Consider the following 17,242-nt stretch of genomic DNA (forward strand, 5'->3'; position numbering starts at 1 on the left):
CTGCCTTGAACTGTCACATATTCAGTGGGACATCAAAACCTTAAATAAGCAATGCAGCATGATAACCCATTGCGTTAGGTCATTATTGTGGATTGCCTTTCATGTTATTTCTTCTCTTTAATTCACAATGAAGTGTTCACCAAAATTAACAATGCTGTCTTTATTATGCCTATGCTAGAAGTAGACCGATATATACATTTTGCAGAATAATTGGTGCTGATAGTTGCTTTTTAAAACTATCGTTATCGACAAAAATCGATGCCGATATTTGCAGATCGTTTTTTCATCATTTCATTATTTCAAAATAAGAGTCCCCCGGAGTTTCGGGTTTGTTTATAATGAAAAGTCCTGTGTTATGCACCAAATCCAAATTTTTCTCTGGTTATTTTGGGGATTTTGACTGAACAATAAACTGGATCTGGGATTTTATTAATAAAGGACTCTTTTTCTGTTCCCCTCATAGTCATTTTTTTGACATTCTATAAATCAATTTTAAAAACTACCTTTCCCAGCATCTTCTCTATAGTCTACACTACTTAGTGTTGTGATGTCACAATGTGCAGTGTAGACTAGACTGCATTGTTGATTATAATGGAAACGGTCGGTTTGTCACATTGCAATGTATACAATCAAAACAAAAAGATGTAGTACTTTCAACATTAAATCAGTTGAAGTGTGAACGTGAAAATTCAAGTAAATTCTACATTTGTCCTAAATTCAAACATAAAGAAACAAGTATTTAAGATTGTGTGTTGTATTTACCATGAATCCTAAAGTATCGATCCTAACATTATTTGAGTACATTTCACTTTTAAAGCTAAAGTTTGTAACCTTTTCTGTGTTAAAATACTTTCACTTTTCCAGCTTAATATGCAGTGACAACTGTAAATTGATTAATTTTCTGGAGAGCTGTAAATACTGTCTCTGTGGGGCTATAAAAATTCCTCTTTGTTTTGAGCGACCCATCCATACAGACAACATCATTAACTCAGCCAATGATGTGAATTGGGGGCGGGAGAGCATTTTCCTAGTATTGCCTGGCACTGTGCTAGCAAATACTGCCAAGAATTTCAAGTCAAGTGGATTTTATTGTCGTTCAACCATATACAGTTAGTACAGTACACAGTGAAACGAGACAACGTTCCTCCAGGACCATGGTGCTACATAAAACAACATAGGACAAACACAGAACCACATGAGACTACACAGGCTAAATAAGACCTACACATTCCTACATAAAGTGCACATGCAAACGTGTGCAAAAAGTACGAGACAGTACAATAAATTACTAAAAGGAACAGGACAATAGGCACAGTAAGAGATAGTCCAGCGCCGACCAGTACACATTTGTAATCGAGTAGTGCAAAAAGATGACACTTTCTAAAAATGCAGAATGTAAACATAACATGTTCTATGCACATAGCAGTTATTGAGGTAGCAGACAGGTATAAAGTGACAATAATTAAAGTGCAACTCTGGGCATGTGCAAAAGTTGGATGGTGTGTTGTTGGATGGTTGCATTTATTATTGGGATAAGACGTTTTCTCTGACATGTCATGTAGTTTATCTAAAATCTCTCTGAAAGAGTAATGCCAAAGGGACTGAAAGTAATAATTAAATAAATAAATACATTTTAGAATTAATTAAATATGAAAATGCCACTATAGATAGACAGTATATAATATATGTATATATGCAGGGTTGGGGAGTAACGGAACACATGTAACGGAATTACGTATTTAAAATTCTAAATATAATTAACTGTATTCCACTACAGTTACAATTTAAATCATTGGTATTTAGAATACAGTTACATTCAAAAGTATTTGATTACTGAAGAGATTACTTTGCATTTTATTGTCATTTGTTTCATTTAATATTTAGTTTCAGTTGGAAAACATTTAAACATATAAATGATCCAAAGTGCATTTGAACAGCGGAGAAACACTTTCTTATGATGTGTGACATTCATATGAGCAGATAGAGAAGTACGTTTGAAGTAAGTTTGAAGCAGAAGAAATAGAAATAAACCTTGTGTAAATTAGCTTTACGCTAAGCTAAAATGCTATTTCTAGCCATTTTACACACACATGTTACCAGACACGATCATATTTATTTATCAAGAAAATTCACATTGGATCATAATTTCTTTTTTCTAGTAAGATCTTTAACATTAGGGCAAAAATCATATTCTTGATAATCATTTTTGTATTGTTTTCCTGTAAAAATATCTAAAAATCTTTAAAACAAGATCAATTTGATTAATCTTGTTTTAGAAACAACACTGTAAAGATATTTGTGTTTTTCAGAGAATGTATTTTTAACATGTGTATTTTGTTTTACTGTACTGGCAGAGATTTTATAGTCAAAACAAGTGAAAAAATCTACCAGTGATGAAGAAGTAATCCAAAGTATTTAGATTACATTACTGACCTTGAGTAATCTAAAGGAATATGTTACAAATTACATTTTACAGCATGTATTCTGTAATCTGTAGTGAAATACATTTTAAAAGTAACCCTCCCAACACTATATATATATATATATATATATATATATATATATATATATATATATATATATATATATATATTTACAGTATAACCTAAATTAAAACTTGAAAACATATGCAAAATAATAAAAATAAAATGTATTGACACCTAATGAAAAATAAACTAAATTCAAAGGCAAACTGACAAAGCAAAACACACAATGCTTTTTAACACAAGTGTTATCTCTTACTCTGTCACTTTTTGTGTCTTCCCAAGTGTGAAGTTAGTTTGTGAACTACTTTAACTATGACATCACAGACAGAGCCATCAATGTTCCATGCTGTGGTTTGACCTGAGCTATAAATAGCCAGAGTTCGTGACCACCACCCTGTAAGTTTCAGATTGAATAGTCTTCTGCATAGGAAAGCATGCTAAATTTATGAGCTCTAAAGCATTGGTTTGCATTGGTTTCGTCATTAATATTCATGCACACACATGAGAGCAGAGAAGAGGGCATGGATTAAAGCAGCACAGCTCTGTATACCTTTAGGAAACATAATGATTTAGCTGAAGGAAGTTTTGGAATTCTGCTGTTTATAATGTTTATATAATGTATAATATGATAGAAACTGCTTATAATATTTGTATTACCGCTGTGTCGTTATAGTTGCCACTGTGTCATTTCTGTTAATGTTGTGGTGTGGGCTAAAAAGCATCATCAACTGTCTCAAGAAATGCACATAGATTCTCTCTAGTTCATGCAACCAGTTGGAATTACCAGGAAATGAATGCATATCATTTTTCTTACACTCTAGGCATCGTAAAGCTACCCGTTTGTCTATACGTCACACATCTATACGTCGCCTTTTACACAAAGATTTAGCTGCAGCCATTTTTGATGTAGCAGAAAAATATGCCATTACTTACGATGTTTCTAGACAAGGTCCCGAAGATGGCTGATACTCTTATCACAGTCCACAATCCTCAATATCAGTGTAGCAGAGAGATCCTCTGCAAAATAAGACAAGAATAATAATTTTTTTGTAATCTTGAAACCTGTATCACTCAGACCTTTATTCATTATTATATATATGTGTGTAGTAATAAAGTAGAAATAGTGGCATATATAGCATTTTGAACCATTTCAGAAGATTTATAATTATTTAGTTGGTAATTGTCAACAAACAAAAGTAAGAATGTACCAAGGAGAGAACAAACGAACAAAGATAAGAAAGAACAAACGAAAGACAGAATTAGTGACAGAAAGAAAGAAAGAAAAGAACAAACGAAAGAAAGAAAGAACAAACGAAAGACAGGATTAGTGACAGAAAGAAAGAAAAGAACAAACGAAAGAAAGAAAGAACAAACGAAAGACAGAATTAGTGACAGAAAGAAAGAAAGAAAAGAACAAACGAAAGAAAGAAAGAACAAACGAAAGACAGAATTAGTGACAGAAAGAAAAAAAGAAAAGAACAAACGAAAGAAAGAAAGAACAAACGAAAGACAGGATTAGTGACAGAAAGAAAGAAAGAACAAACGAAAGACAGGATTAGTGAAAGAAAGAAAGAAAAAATGAAAGAAAGAAAGAAAAGAATGAAGGACAGAACGAATGAACATAAGAAAGAAAGAACAAACGAAAGAAAGAACAAACGAAAGACAGGATTAGTGAAAGAAAGAAAGAAAAGAACAAACAAAAGAAAGAAAGAACAAACGAAAGACAGGATTAGTGACAGAAAGAAAGAAAGAAAGAACAAACGAAAGACAGGATTAGTGAAAGAAAGAAAGAAAAAAAGAAAGAAAGAAAGAAAAGAACGAAGGACAGAACGAATGAACATAAGAAAGAAAGAACAAACGATAGACAAGATTAGTGAAAGAAAGAAAGAACAAACAAAAGACAAGATTAGTGACAGAAAAGAAAGAAAAAATGAAAGAAAGAAAGAAAAGAATGAAGGACAGAACGAATGAACATAAGAAAGAAAGAACAAACAAAAGACAGGATTAGTGAAAGAAAGAAAGAAAAAAAGAAAGAAAGAAAGAAAAGAACGAAGGACAGAACGAATGAACATAAGAAAGAAAGAACAAACGATAGACAAGATTAGTGAAAGAAAGAAAGAACAAACAAAAGACAAGATTAGTGACAGAAAAGAAAGAAAAAATGAAAGAAAGAAAGAAAAGAATGAAGGACAGAATGAATGAACATAAGAAAGTAAGAACAAACGAAAGAAAGAAAGAAAGAAAGAAAAAGTAAAGTACTAACAAGAGAATGAACGGAAAAGATTGAACAAAAAAAGAATAAACAAAATAGTGAAAGATCAAACAAAAGAAAGAAAAGAACTAACAAGAGAATAAACATAAAAGAATGAACAAAAGAAAGAATGAACGAAGGAGAGAACAAACGAATGTAAGAATGAAAGAACAAACAAAAGACAGGATTAGTGACAGAAAGAAAGAAAGTAATAAAAAGAAAAGAACTAACAAGAGAATGAACAAAAGAATGAATGAAGGAGAGAACAAACGAAAGAAAGCACAAATGAAAGACAGAATTAGTGAAAGTAATAAAAAGAAAAGAACTAACAAGAGAATGAACGAAATGGAGAATGAACAAAAGAAAATCAAGAGACTCATTTAAAAAGGAGCAAAGAGAGAAACACAGACTCTCTCTGTTGAAGTAAAACACTGTATAAGGGTTTGATGTGTTGGAAGATTTAAGAGCGGATTGATTTTCTTCCTCTCTGCTGCATGTACTTTTGCTTTACTCAAGACAGTCTCAGAGCATCATGGGCTGATCGAGCGGCTGTCGGCCAGAGAGCATCATGTGCTGATGTGCGGGTGAAAGATAGACTGCATCCAGCAGCATCTGTACACATAACCGATAGAGCTGATGATGTGAGGTCAAGTGAAGCGATCTCAAGGTTCCTTTAACAGACCGTGGATCGGAGGGAGGAAGAGAAGGCAGCCAAGAGCATAGAGTGAGTGAGATGAAGATGGGTTTGGAGTGATGGGGTTACTGATATTATTGGTGAAGTACAGTAGACGGTCTGCTGACATGTTCCTGGATCAGCATCTCTTGACGGTCCTGGGCCAAACCAGAGGAGAATGGCCAGTTTAACAGTTTTCAAGAGTTGTTTTTAGTGCTAAACAATGCAAGTTCTTGCAAGAAATAGTCAAGATTGACACTGAATAATGACCACCAAGACTTATCGTCTGCCTTCAGAAGACTTGAGGTATGACGCACGAGCTGCATAGACTACATTTATGAGATTTGGGTCAAGGGTGTCACTTTGTTTTAAAAAGCGGCGGGGGCAGTTGGGGCTAGAGACGTCACGAAGTGGCGAAACTCGTTAATATTAATTCGGTTAGGTGCAGATAGTGTCAAATAAACGTTTACTGTTTTGATAAATAGTCATTCTTGAAGAACAATTCAAGCACTCCAATAAATATTTTGCATAATTAATTGTTAAAACTATACGTTTAACTCTGTCAGTACTGGGATTATTTTAGCCAGTGAATAAATATATACAGGGCCGTTTCTAGCTGTGAGCACTACAAGTGGCTCCGGTAAGACTCATGCAGCTGTTATGGCTCAGTTATAGACAGTTATAGGGCGCCCCCTTGTGGCCCGAGTGGGAAGGGAGTAATTCTGTTGAGAGATGAAATCGAGAGAACATTTCAGCCCACTGCCATTCAACGCCAATGATAACAAGAGATGTTTCTTCTGCATAAGACACTTACCTGAGTGGTAGGGCAATGTCCCCCCCCCCACCCCCACCCCCATAAATGACACTGTGGCAGGGCGGAGGGCGGGGCCGGGTCGTGATCCTACACACCCGGTCCCGTATTAGGCTAATCAAGCCTCTGCAGTCGACCTTTATACCTCAGAGGCTTGATTAGCCTAATACGGGACCGGGTGTGTAGGATCACGACCCTGCCCCGCCCTCCGCCCTGCCACAGACACCTATGGTTTAGGTGCTTTTACGCTTTAAAGGGAATCGCTATTCTTTTGTTTAATACATACATGCAAGAAAGTCAAGAAAATCCTGATATGAAGCATTTTCATTTTCGGGTGATCTATTCATGACTAAAGACAATATCTTGGACTGAAGTGTTATGGTCATGCATTCTTTTGTCCCAAATGGTCTCCACAAGATGGCAGAATGTCCCAGTTGTTATTTACATTTCAAAGGAGTGCTCAAACTCCCCCCATGCACTCTTTCGTGGGGGCCTCACTCTCCATGCGGCATAACTTCATCAAAGAGTGGATGCATTTAGTACGGGGTCTGCGACTCTTTGTATATATACTCCTAGTTTTACTCCCCCTTTCTTTGTCTGGTATAGTGATATAGTGATTTTGGTCAGACTTTTGTTTGATCTTCGTAATCCTTACTCTATATTTTACTTTAGTTCGTATGACACCCAAGTCTAGCTAATTTATTTAAATTACAAGGACATGTCAGAAAAAGAGTTATCTCAATGAGAGGAGTGACATAAGATGTTTGGGACTCACATAGGACTCTAATTAGGTCCCTTTTTATCATCTTCACTCTAATGTGACATTGCAAACATCAAAGCTGCTTTTTTTCTTGAAATCAGATAGAGATGAAGTATGGCACTGATGCTGAAGACTTATTAATTACAAGGACGAAAACATAGTCCTGCTCCTAAGAAAAGGGAGTGGATGTTTCAAGTGTGTGGTTCCTCGGATCACTGTGTGGTCATGTAAAGAGCCGAGCGCTTTGATGGCGATTACACGCTGGTTGTTTAGTGCTCCCTGGGCATTGATGGACCCATTGAGAACTTGGCCATATACCTTCAAGTCCTAGTGCATTAAAGCTAAAACCAGAGCAACCGGGGGAACGAGAGGTCATATTTACTATCCATGAACACGTGAAGCAGTGAAATGTGGTTGAAGCAATCTCATGCAGTTAATGGAAAAAGAGCTCTTTCTGTCCACGCTTCACTCCTCAGGGTATTGCTGCAGCCAGTCACCACATATTCAAAAGCTTTTGCTTCTCAAAATATTAAAGATTGTTTATTTTCACTCAAAGGCCCTGTGTTGAAAGACTCAAAAGTCAGGCCATTCTCAAAACACATCCTTCTCTTTGACATCTATGATCCGTGACTGAACTTGTTAAAGCTAAACAGTGTGAGATCCATCATCCAGTCAGGTATTGTCTGTCCTATGGATATGTCCATTTAAAGATGCAGCGGCGAGCTGATGCGCTGCTAATAAAGACGCAGTTCTGTGATGCTGCCTTGAGAGATGAGCTGCTGCACACAGAGAAATCGACACAAGAGACACTCGGCGAGCTCTGCGGCACTGGACGGTCACACCGCATGAGCTGCAGTGTCTCATCGTCCAGTTATAGGCTTTACATCAATAATCCTGAAATATGTCAAATCTGGATTATGTCCAAAGGCTGGGTGAGCTCAAAGGTTGAAATTTACAAGGTGTTGTTAAAGACAATATTTTAGTTTCTTTGACAGGCCCCCCAAAAATATCTGAAAATATTTTGCACTATGGACATAAAAGATACAGAGTGGCTAATTACATTGGATTTCAATTAAAGGTGCCAAAACACCGTTCATTCCTGTCTAATTTAACCCCTGCCTGGCCGCTAAATTACGTGCATTGGTAATTTTTTGGGTGATCCTAAAAATTTTAATGCAGTTCACGATATGTACAGTGACCCCAACATCTTGGACACTTTAGAAACCCCTTTTTATTCCCAATTTGGCATGTCCAATTCCCACTGTGCTCTAAGTCCTCGTGGTGGTGTAGTGACTTAATCCGGGTGGCGGAGGATGAATCTCAGTTGCCTCTGCATCTGAGACCATCAATCCACGCATCTTATATTTATATTTATGCATTTGGCAGACGCTTTTATCCAAAGCAACTTACAGAGCCCTTATTACAGGGACAATCCCCCCGGAGCAACCTGGAGTTAAGTGCCTTGCTCAAGGACACAATGGTGGTGGCTGTGGGGATCAAACAGAAAACCTTTTGCTTAACCGTTTAGTGCTTTAGCCCACTACACCACCACCACTCCACAAGATGGCAGTCTCCACATCTTATCACGTGGCTTGTTGAGCGTGTTACCACAGCGACATAACGCATGCTAATCTCCGCGGCATCCACTCACAACTCACAATGCGCCCTACCGAGAGCGAGAACCACATTATAGTGACCACGAGTAGGTTACCCCATGTGACTCTACCCTCCCTAGCAACCGGGCCAATTTTGTTGCTTAGGAGACCTGGCTGGAGTCACTCAGCACGCCCTGGATTCTATCTTGCGACTCCAAGGGTGGTAGTCCGTGTCTTTTACTTGCTGAGCTACATTTAGAAGAATGTCTCATCTCTGTAGGTCCATACAATGCATGTAAATGGTGACCAAAACTTTGAAGCTCTTAACCGCACATAAATGCAGCACAAAAGTAATCCATATGACCCCAGTGTCTTCATCCATGTCTTCTGAAGCAATCCAGACCGTTTTGGGTGACATCATGATTTCAAGCTCAATTACCCTTCCTCATTTCTATATATACTATAAGTTGTATATGTAACATACAAGTACATTATTTAACGTGAAAATGAGCGGGAAGCGATCGTCTGTGTTTCGCAACTGCTTTCAGGTCCTTGAATATCATATAACGTGCGAGTAAGGGCAGCCGGTGGAATTTCTGGTGCCCCCCTTGGGGAGTTGGTGCCCTACGCAGACTGCATAGTATGCGGTACTGCACGGGAGAAGAAATCGAATTTGGTATTATTGACATCAGACATGCTGTGACATCTTCATGCAGCATTTTTTAATAAAGAAATAATGTAAGAAATAAAGTCAAATGCATTTGGAATGGAAAGAGGGTGAGTAAATGATGGCAGGTCTTTCATTTTTGAGGGCACTACCCCTTTAAATTCAAATTGAACATGTTAATAAAGATAAAGGTCTAGGTAAAGTTTAATAAACGTTGCTCCATTTGTGCATTCTGTTTATTGAGTATTAAATAATCAGTACAGTATTATCGCAGTACAGGTCACAGATATCTCAGGACACTTATTTTATTAATATCTTTAAGGGAGTAGGAACATTTTTGCATACTTTTCCATGAAAAAAAAATCACTCACGGCACCTTTAAATCAAAACTAAATAGACTCAAAGCTTGTGTGTGTGTTTGAGGGGGGTCTTAGTTCTAGAGATATTAAAAAACACACACCCATAAATCCTGCTAAGCAGGGATTTTTTTAATAGAGTCACTATTTCTAGTAGGATACTTAAAAAACACTTGAGGTGTCAAAGTTGAATCCCGGTGGTTAACCGGTGCACTTGTGTTTTGCAACATTAAGCTGGCTTTATTTTAATGAGCACATTCAATGAGCCTGAGGAGCCTAAAACAAGTTCTCCAAGGAGACAAAGGTGCTGCGAGTAACTATTTCAGTTCCATGCCAAGGAAAAAGACAGAAAAGAGCATCGGAGAGTGTTTCAAATGCACACATCCACTGTGATCTTCACCCTGAACTCAGTAACACTTAACGCCTGCTGTGCAGTATTCTCAGAGCCTGTGGCTTTCAGAGGCTCGTTGAATGAAAACAGAATGAAAATTTAATGTAGAACAGAGGAGGCAGATGAAAATCAAATCAGCAGAAGTCCTGAAGTGGATGCACCGCAGCGTTCTGTTTGACTTGTCTTCTGACATCAGATCAGATCAAACATTATATTTTCATTCCAAAATCAGCAGCAGCTAATTCCCACGCAACTGATGCACCATTTCGTAATAAACTTGATTGGAATGATATATGTCACATGGCAGATTATTCCAACATCTAACAGTAGTAGAAACACTAGCCACTAAATACACCAAGAAAATGGGTTTGATTTATAGGGTACACTCTTACTCTTATGAGCTGAGACCTAGCAGCGTAGCAAGTATCCGCTACATTTGTCACGTTGGATAGCGAACGCAGCAATGGAGCTATGGGAGAAATCAAACACGCTCACCTAACTACGGTGGACGTGAAGTGCAAAACAAAACAACAAATCAAAAAACACAACAGCAATTCAGCCGAAATGATAAGGGTAGGTTCCATATAGCTTCTCACCTGATTGGCTGTGTGAATGAGACCTAAATTGGGAATGGGAATCAAAATTCATGCTAAAAGACATCACTGACTGAAAAACGAAATCATTTGGAGTGTTTTTTACCTTCTGGGAAAAAGTAACAAGAAACTTAATAACACAGAGTAAGAACAGCCAGCGGGAAAAGTTAGTTTTAGGTACGATGATAATCTATGGTCTCATGGTTAATCTAGTTGGTAAGGGACTGTCTTAAAATCCCCAAACTGCGCTAAACATTTTGGAAAATTAGAATTATAAAGGTTCCGGTTGCTGCCAATGGATTGGTTTTCCAAATATATCTACTTATACGGAAACATTCAATTATTTTAGAAAAAAACACCACTAAAATTCATCAAGATGTTATTTTTACATCACAAAGGTTATAGAAGGCTGCCAATGGAGTGAAAGACTAACTTACATTGTTTTTTAAATAATTTAATAATGTAGGGACGCTGTCTATCACCTCTAGAGTTCGCTAGTTTGAATCCAGGGCATACTGAGTGTCTCCAGCCAGGTCTCCTAAGCAACCAAATTGGCCCGGTTGCTAGGGAGGGTAGAGTCACATGTGGTAACATGTAACATGGTCACTATAATGTGGTTCGTTCTTGGTGGGGTGTGTGCTGAGTTGAGCGTGGTTGCCGCGGTGGATGGCGCGAAGCCTCCACACGTGCTATGTCTCCGTGGCAACACGCTCAAAAAGCCACGTGATAAGATGCGCAGGTTGACAATCTCAGACGTGGAGGCAGCTGGGATATCTAATAGCAGCCTTCTGCAAATTTTACAATATGAAAATAATATCTTGATTATTTTTTTCTAAAATAATTGAACACTGTACTCATAATTGGAAAGTGAGCCATCACGCCGGCAGTCTACTGCAAGCTTTAGTATGTGAAAATATTTTTTTACTAGCAGTGTTTGTTACATTCAAATATGTACGTCAATTGAACGAACGCTTGGATACCAGCGTTTTAGTGCAGTTTGTGGATTTTTTAGACGGTCCCTTACAAACCGTAGAATTTTTTTTTTGCCGCTCACTGTTTTTGCTCTCTGTGTTATAAAGTGTCCCATTACTGTTTTACTGAGTGACAAACCACTCACAATTTTCAGTAATTGAGCATTAGGAATTCATTTTGAATAATCTCGTAAGTGGGCAGAGAACCAGTCAGGAAAGGACTAGGTATTCTCCCAGGGACGTAGATTCCCCCCCACCATCCCTCCAAATATTTATACCATAATCAATGGAAACATGTAAATGCTTCACGCTGACACTATCGGTTAGGTTTAGTTTTAAGGTTTAGTGTAGGGAGGTCGGTTTTGTTTATTTTATACTTGATAGAGCTCAGCGAGTATTGACACTGACTACCACCCCTGGAGTCACGAGTTCGAATCCAGGGCATACTGAGTGACTCCAGCCAGGTCTCCTAAGCAACCAAATTAGCCTGGTTGCTAGAGAGCGTAGAGTAAAAAATAAATTTGTTGATTCCCACAAATAAACAATACACATTTCCACTAATCGCAGGATTGGTGGTTTGAATCCCAGCCCACACGACTCCACATGCCGAAGTGTCCTTGGGCAAGACACTGAACCCCAAGTTGCTCCCAATGGCAGGCTAGCGCCTTGCATGGCACCTCTGCCGCCATTGGTGTATGAATGTGTGTATGAATGGGTGAATGTGTCACAATGTAAAGCGCTTTGAATACCGTTAAGGTTAAAAAGGCGCTATATAAGTGCAGACCATTTACCATTTATTCTGTTGATTAATTGAACTGACAGGAGGTATGTAGGGGAATTTAAATTGTGAGCTCAGACTGCCCTACACAAAATATTTACAGAAGCAAATAAGGTGATCTTTTGAATATGGGACTAAATGGTGCACAGTTCAGCTATGCGGTTATGAGGTTGAAGGCTAATTGAGCTTCTCATTGGAGAAGAGCAAACAGCGTAGGTTCCTACTGCAACCCAGCAGATAATCAGCTTTTGGTTATCAGTCCTCAGACCGGCTTTCCTGAAAGCCAGAGGTGTAAATCAGAACGGGATTGTGTTAAATTTACCACAAATTATTCACTGCAGAAGCTCCCAGGGGTCTGACGCAGTAATTGCCTCACTCATGACATCCTGTACATTCATCAACGCCTTGGTGACGGTGCAAGCGCCTGGAGATCTCACATCTGACCTTACAGTTTACTTTCTAGATGTTCAAAGGAGAGAGTCTTACTGATATTAAACAAACTACAGAACAAAGCATAAGATTGACTTATAAATGCATGTGTTTCACAGTGGAGTACAGTGGGGTTCAAAAATCACAATTTAACATCTCATTTAAGTTTCCCTTAAAGCGAATGTGATTCACTATGGAACATTCTTATATCATGCTGGATAAAAGGATCAGGTTTTGTTCATGCCAGTGCGAGTTACATGCAGTCATAAATCAAAAATATTTGAGTAAAATACTGATTATACAATTCGTATTGCAAAATAAAAATAACTGTATTTTTTATTTTTTTTTATTTATCCCCTTTTCTCCTAATTTTGGAATGCCCAATTCCCACTACTTAGTAGATCCTCGTGGTGGCGCGGTTACTCACCTCAATCCGGGTGGCGGAGGACAAGTCTCAGTTAACTCCAATTCTGAGACAGTCAATCTGCGCATTTTATCACGTGGCTCATTGTGCACGACACCCCGGAGACTCACAGCATGTGGAGGCTCATGATACTCTCCGCGTTCCACGCACAACTCACCACACGCCCCATTGAGAGCGAGAACCACTAATCGCGACCACAAGGAGTTTACCCAATGTGACTTCACCCTCCCTAGCAACCGGGCCAATTTGGTTGCTTAGGAGACCTGTCTGGAGTCACTCAGCACACCCTGTATTCAAACTCAGGACTCCAGGGGTGGTAGTCAGCGTCAATACTCGCTGAGCTACCCAGACCTCATAAAAATAACTTTATTGAAAAAACCAATGATAAGCAAATTATAAGCAATTTTCCAGTGGACTCAGACTTTAGAACTGCATCGGCATGAACTATTCCTTTGAGCTGACGCTAAATGCATAAATATTTAAATAAAGTAGTGTAATCGTCATTCTTTTCAGCACAAACACGTCTTCTAAATTAGTGTATATTCAACTTATTATATGTATTATTATCGTTTAACCCAAGCCATGGCAAGATGTAATAATAGGACAAGTTTAACCCATAAAGTGAACAACCCCTGGCAAAAAATACCTAATCACCACAATTAGAGGATGTTCACCCAGATTTTTTACTTCTTACCAAATAAATAATGAAAAACAATATTCTCCTTCACCTGGCGTACTCCAGGTAGGGAAGGAGGTATTGCCCCAAGTGAAGGAGTTCAAGAACCTCGGGGTCTTGTTCACGAGTGAGGGGACAATGGAGCGGGAGGTTGGCCGGAGAATCGGGGCAGCGGGGGCGGTATTGCACTCGCTCTATCGCACCGTTGTCACGAAAAAAGAGCTGAGCCGGAAGACAAAGCTCTCGATCTACCGGTCAATTTTTGTTCCTACCCTCACCTATGGTCATGAAGGCTGGGTCATGACCGAAAGAACTAGGTCACGAGTACAAGCGGCCGAAATGGGTTCCCTCAGAAGGGTGGCGGGCTTCTCCCTTAGAGATAGGGTGAGGAGCTCAGTCATCCGTGAGGAGCTCGGAGTAGAGCCGCTGCTCCTTTGCGTCGAAAGGAGTCAGTTGAGGTGGTTTGGGCATCTGGAAAGGTTGCCCCCTGGCCGCCTCCCTAGGGAGGTGTTTCAGGCACGTCCAGCTGGGAGGAGGCCTCGGGGAAGACCCAGGATTAGGTGGCTCGGGATAGGGAAGTTTGGGGCCCCCTGCATATTTTCAATTTCCACCATAAATGTTCAATGGGATTGAGATCCGGACTATCTGCTGGCCATGTCGTTGAGTTGATATGCCTTTCCTGAAGAAAAGCTTCAACACTCTTTGCTCTGTGGCAAGATGCATTATCATCCTGAATAATGACTTCATCATCACCAAACCTATTTTCTATTGATGGACATGAAAAAAGAGTCCAAAAATGTCAATGTACACCTGTGCATTGACTGTTGAGGTAATGATTGCCATCTCCCCTGGTCTTTTACCTGACATGCAACCCCATATCATAAATGACTGGGGAACTGTGATTGTTTTCTTCAGGCAATCATCTTTATACGTGCCATTAGAACAGCACCAGACAAAAGTTCCAGCATCATCGCCTTGGCCAATGGAGGTTTGTGATTCATCAACGAATATCACTTTCATCCAATCATCCACACTCCATGATTGCTTCTCTTTAGCTCACTGTAGCCTTGTTTTCCATTTATAACCTTCCCATTTTGTTTATACTTGCACCAAATTTTAGACACAGCTGACTGGGAACAACCAACTTATTTTGCCACGCTCCGTGTTGGATTTCATTTGAATTTTATAATCCTTTCCAATGTGGAATCCACCTTGGATCTCAACAACTCTCCAGCTCATGGCTCACCTAAACCACACTGAACATGTGCATGTGAATATCTGAATATATGCTTTTATCTTCCATTTTTATGTCCATTGTGATCCACTGATATGGAAAATTATATTATTTATTACTAAAATACAAATAGGGGGGTCTCATTTTAAAATGACTCAATCGGTTAAGCGGATCAAATATCATTTTCATGCTACGATCATTATCGCCATCACCTAGAGCAAATCACACGCTGCAAATGTTTAGATTGGCCGAGGGGCATAAATTATCATCCCACATCCTTAACAACTAGGCTATTACAACATCACCATTATACCACATTTATTTATATATTTATACATCAGATTGTTCTCCAAAATAGCTGCTGCATCCTGAATGTATTAGAGCTCAGTTGTGTAGCAGTCTAAACGTAGCTTAGAATAGAGTTAAGTTAGTCTTAACACACACACATTTGCTTAGACCTTATTCACGCTAGCGCCATCTTTGATTTTTGTAACCACCAGTTATGAGATAGCAATACATATCATTAGTTCATACATTTATTAAAAGGACAGTTCACCCAAAAAAAAAAATAACAATTCAAAGTCATTATTTACTCACCCTCATGTTGTTCAAAAGCTGTATGACTTAATTACTTCCATAATACTCTAAAGGAATGTTTAGCAAAATGTCAAAGCTGCTTTTTTTTTTCCATACAATGAAAGCATATAGTGACCAGAGACTGTCAAGGTCCCTAAAAGCACCAACATATGATCAGTGGTGAGGAAACTACTTTGAAACAGTAGCTAAATTACAGTCAAGCCTATTTTCTAAAAGTAGCTAAATATTTAAGCTATTTAAGAAAGAAAATATTTTTTAAATATAACAAACAAAGTTCTGATTTCAGAATCGAATGTCATCGGATAGTTATTTTGAAAAAGATCTTCATTGTTTTTGTGCAACGTTCTTATTTAGACCTCTTCAGCTTGCATTTTTGGGCATTTTTGGGCTGCTTCCTGCAATTTTTCACACTCGCATTTTAAAGCTCACCATTCACACATACTGTGGACTAATTGCAAACCACCCTAAAGATAAATAAAAGTATTAATTCGTTATTTTCTATTTGATGAATAGATTAAATAACGTTTTGGTCAAATTTGTAAGCTTGTAATTCTGGTTCTGTTTACTCTATCTCCCTGCAGAAAGTCTTATTTCAGCCCACTGTTTGGCAGCAAGTACTAGGAAAAGTAATCAGCCCTCACAGATGTGCAAATCCATTCACATTCAGACTGATTTTTTTGTTTATGCACCACCCCCATAGTTTCATCAAATATCTTGGCCTCTGAGTGGACTAAAAGCTCAATCTAGATGTCATTAGAAAGCTGAGATCTTCCACATATTTTGTTATGGACATATATAACATAAGAGAAAACATTGTAGTATTTACTGTACACAAGCAAACTCATAGACAGTCAAAAAGTGGCTCATTCTGTAGAAAACTGCCTAAGATAAGAACAGATATATGGGGCTTACAGCAGCAGTGACCGTCACATAAAAGAGACGTTTGCATTTGATGTCTTAGAGAAATCATATTTTACTTTATGATTCTTTTGAAGATCTTTCAAACTGTGGTATATTGAAAACAAAATAAACTATTTAGTCACATTTATGAGAATAAGAGCTTTCATTTGATATATGACTTGTCTATTTAATTGCTATGCAAAAGATTTTAAAGATGGTAATGATACGGATGATTTTAGGCCTTATTTTGTTATTTTATGTAAATTCTGAAGTGATGGTGTAATATAAAAAGTCCTTATTTTAAGATTTCAAATTATATCTCATATGCACAGGGTTGGGAGGATTACTTATGAAATGTATTCCACTACAGATTACAGAATACATGCTGTAATATGTCATTTGTAACATATTTCGTTAGATTACTCAAGGTCAGTAATGTAATCTAAATACTTTGGATTACTTCTTCATCACTGGTAGATTTTTTTCACTTGTTTTGACTATAAAATCTCTGCCAGTACAGTAAGACAAAATACACATGTTAAAAATACATTCTCTGAAAAACACAAATATCTTCTGCAGTGTTGTTTCTAAAACACTATTAATCAAACTGATTTTGTTTGAAAGATTTTTTGATATTTTTACAGGAAAAC

At 38.1% G+C, this 17,242-nt stretch overlaps 1 protein-coding gene across 1 annotated transcript in view; it reads right to left on the minus strand.

Moving 5' to 3' along the window:
- The window catches only part of LOC127663258 (FERM and PDZ domain-containing protein 4-like), a 119,544-nt gene that overhangs the window by 50,420 nt on the left and 51,882 nt on the right, over window positions 1-17,242 (minus strand). Inside the window, exon 2 of the mRNA XM_052154777.1 lies at window positions 3,420-3,503. The gene's annotated coding sequence lies outside the window, so the exon portion shown is untranslated. The remainder of the gene's footprint in view (window positions 1-3,419; window positions 3,504-17,242) is intronic.

Source organism: Xyrauchen texanus, chromosome 23 (genome assembly GCF_025860055.1).
Source record: "Xyrauchen texanus isolate HMW12.3.18 chromosome 23, RBS_HiC_50CHRs, whole genome shotgun sequence".
In the NCBI taxonomy this organism is placed as follows: Eukaryota; Metazoa; Chordata; class Actinopteri; order Cypriniformes; family Catostomidae; genus Xyrauchen; species Xyrauchen texanus.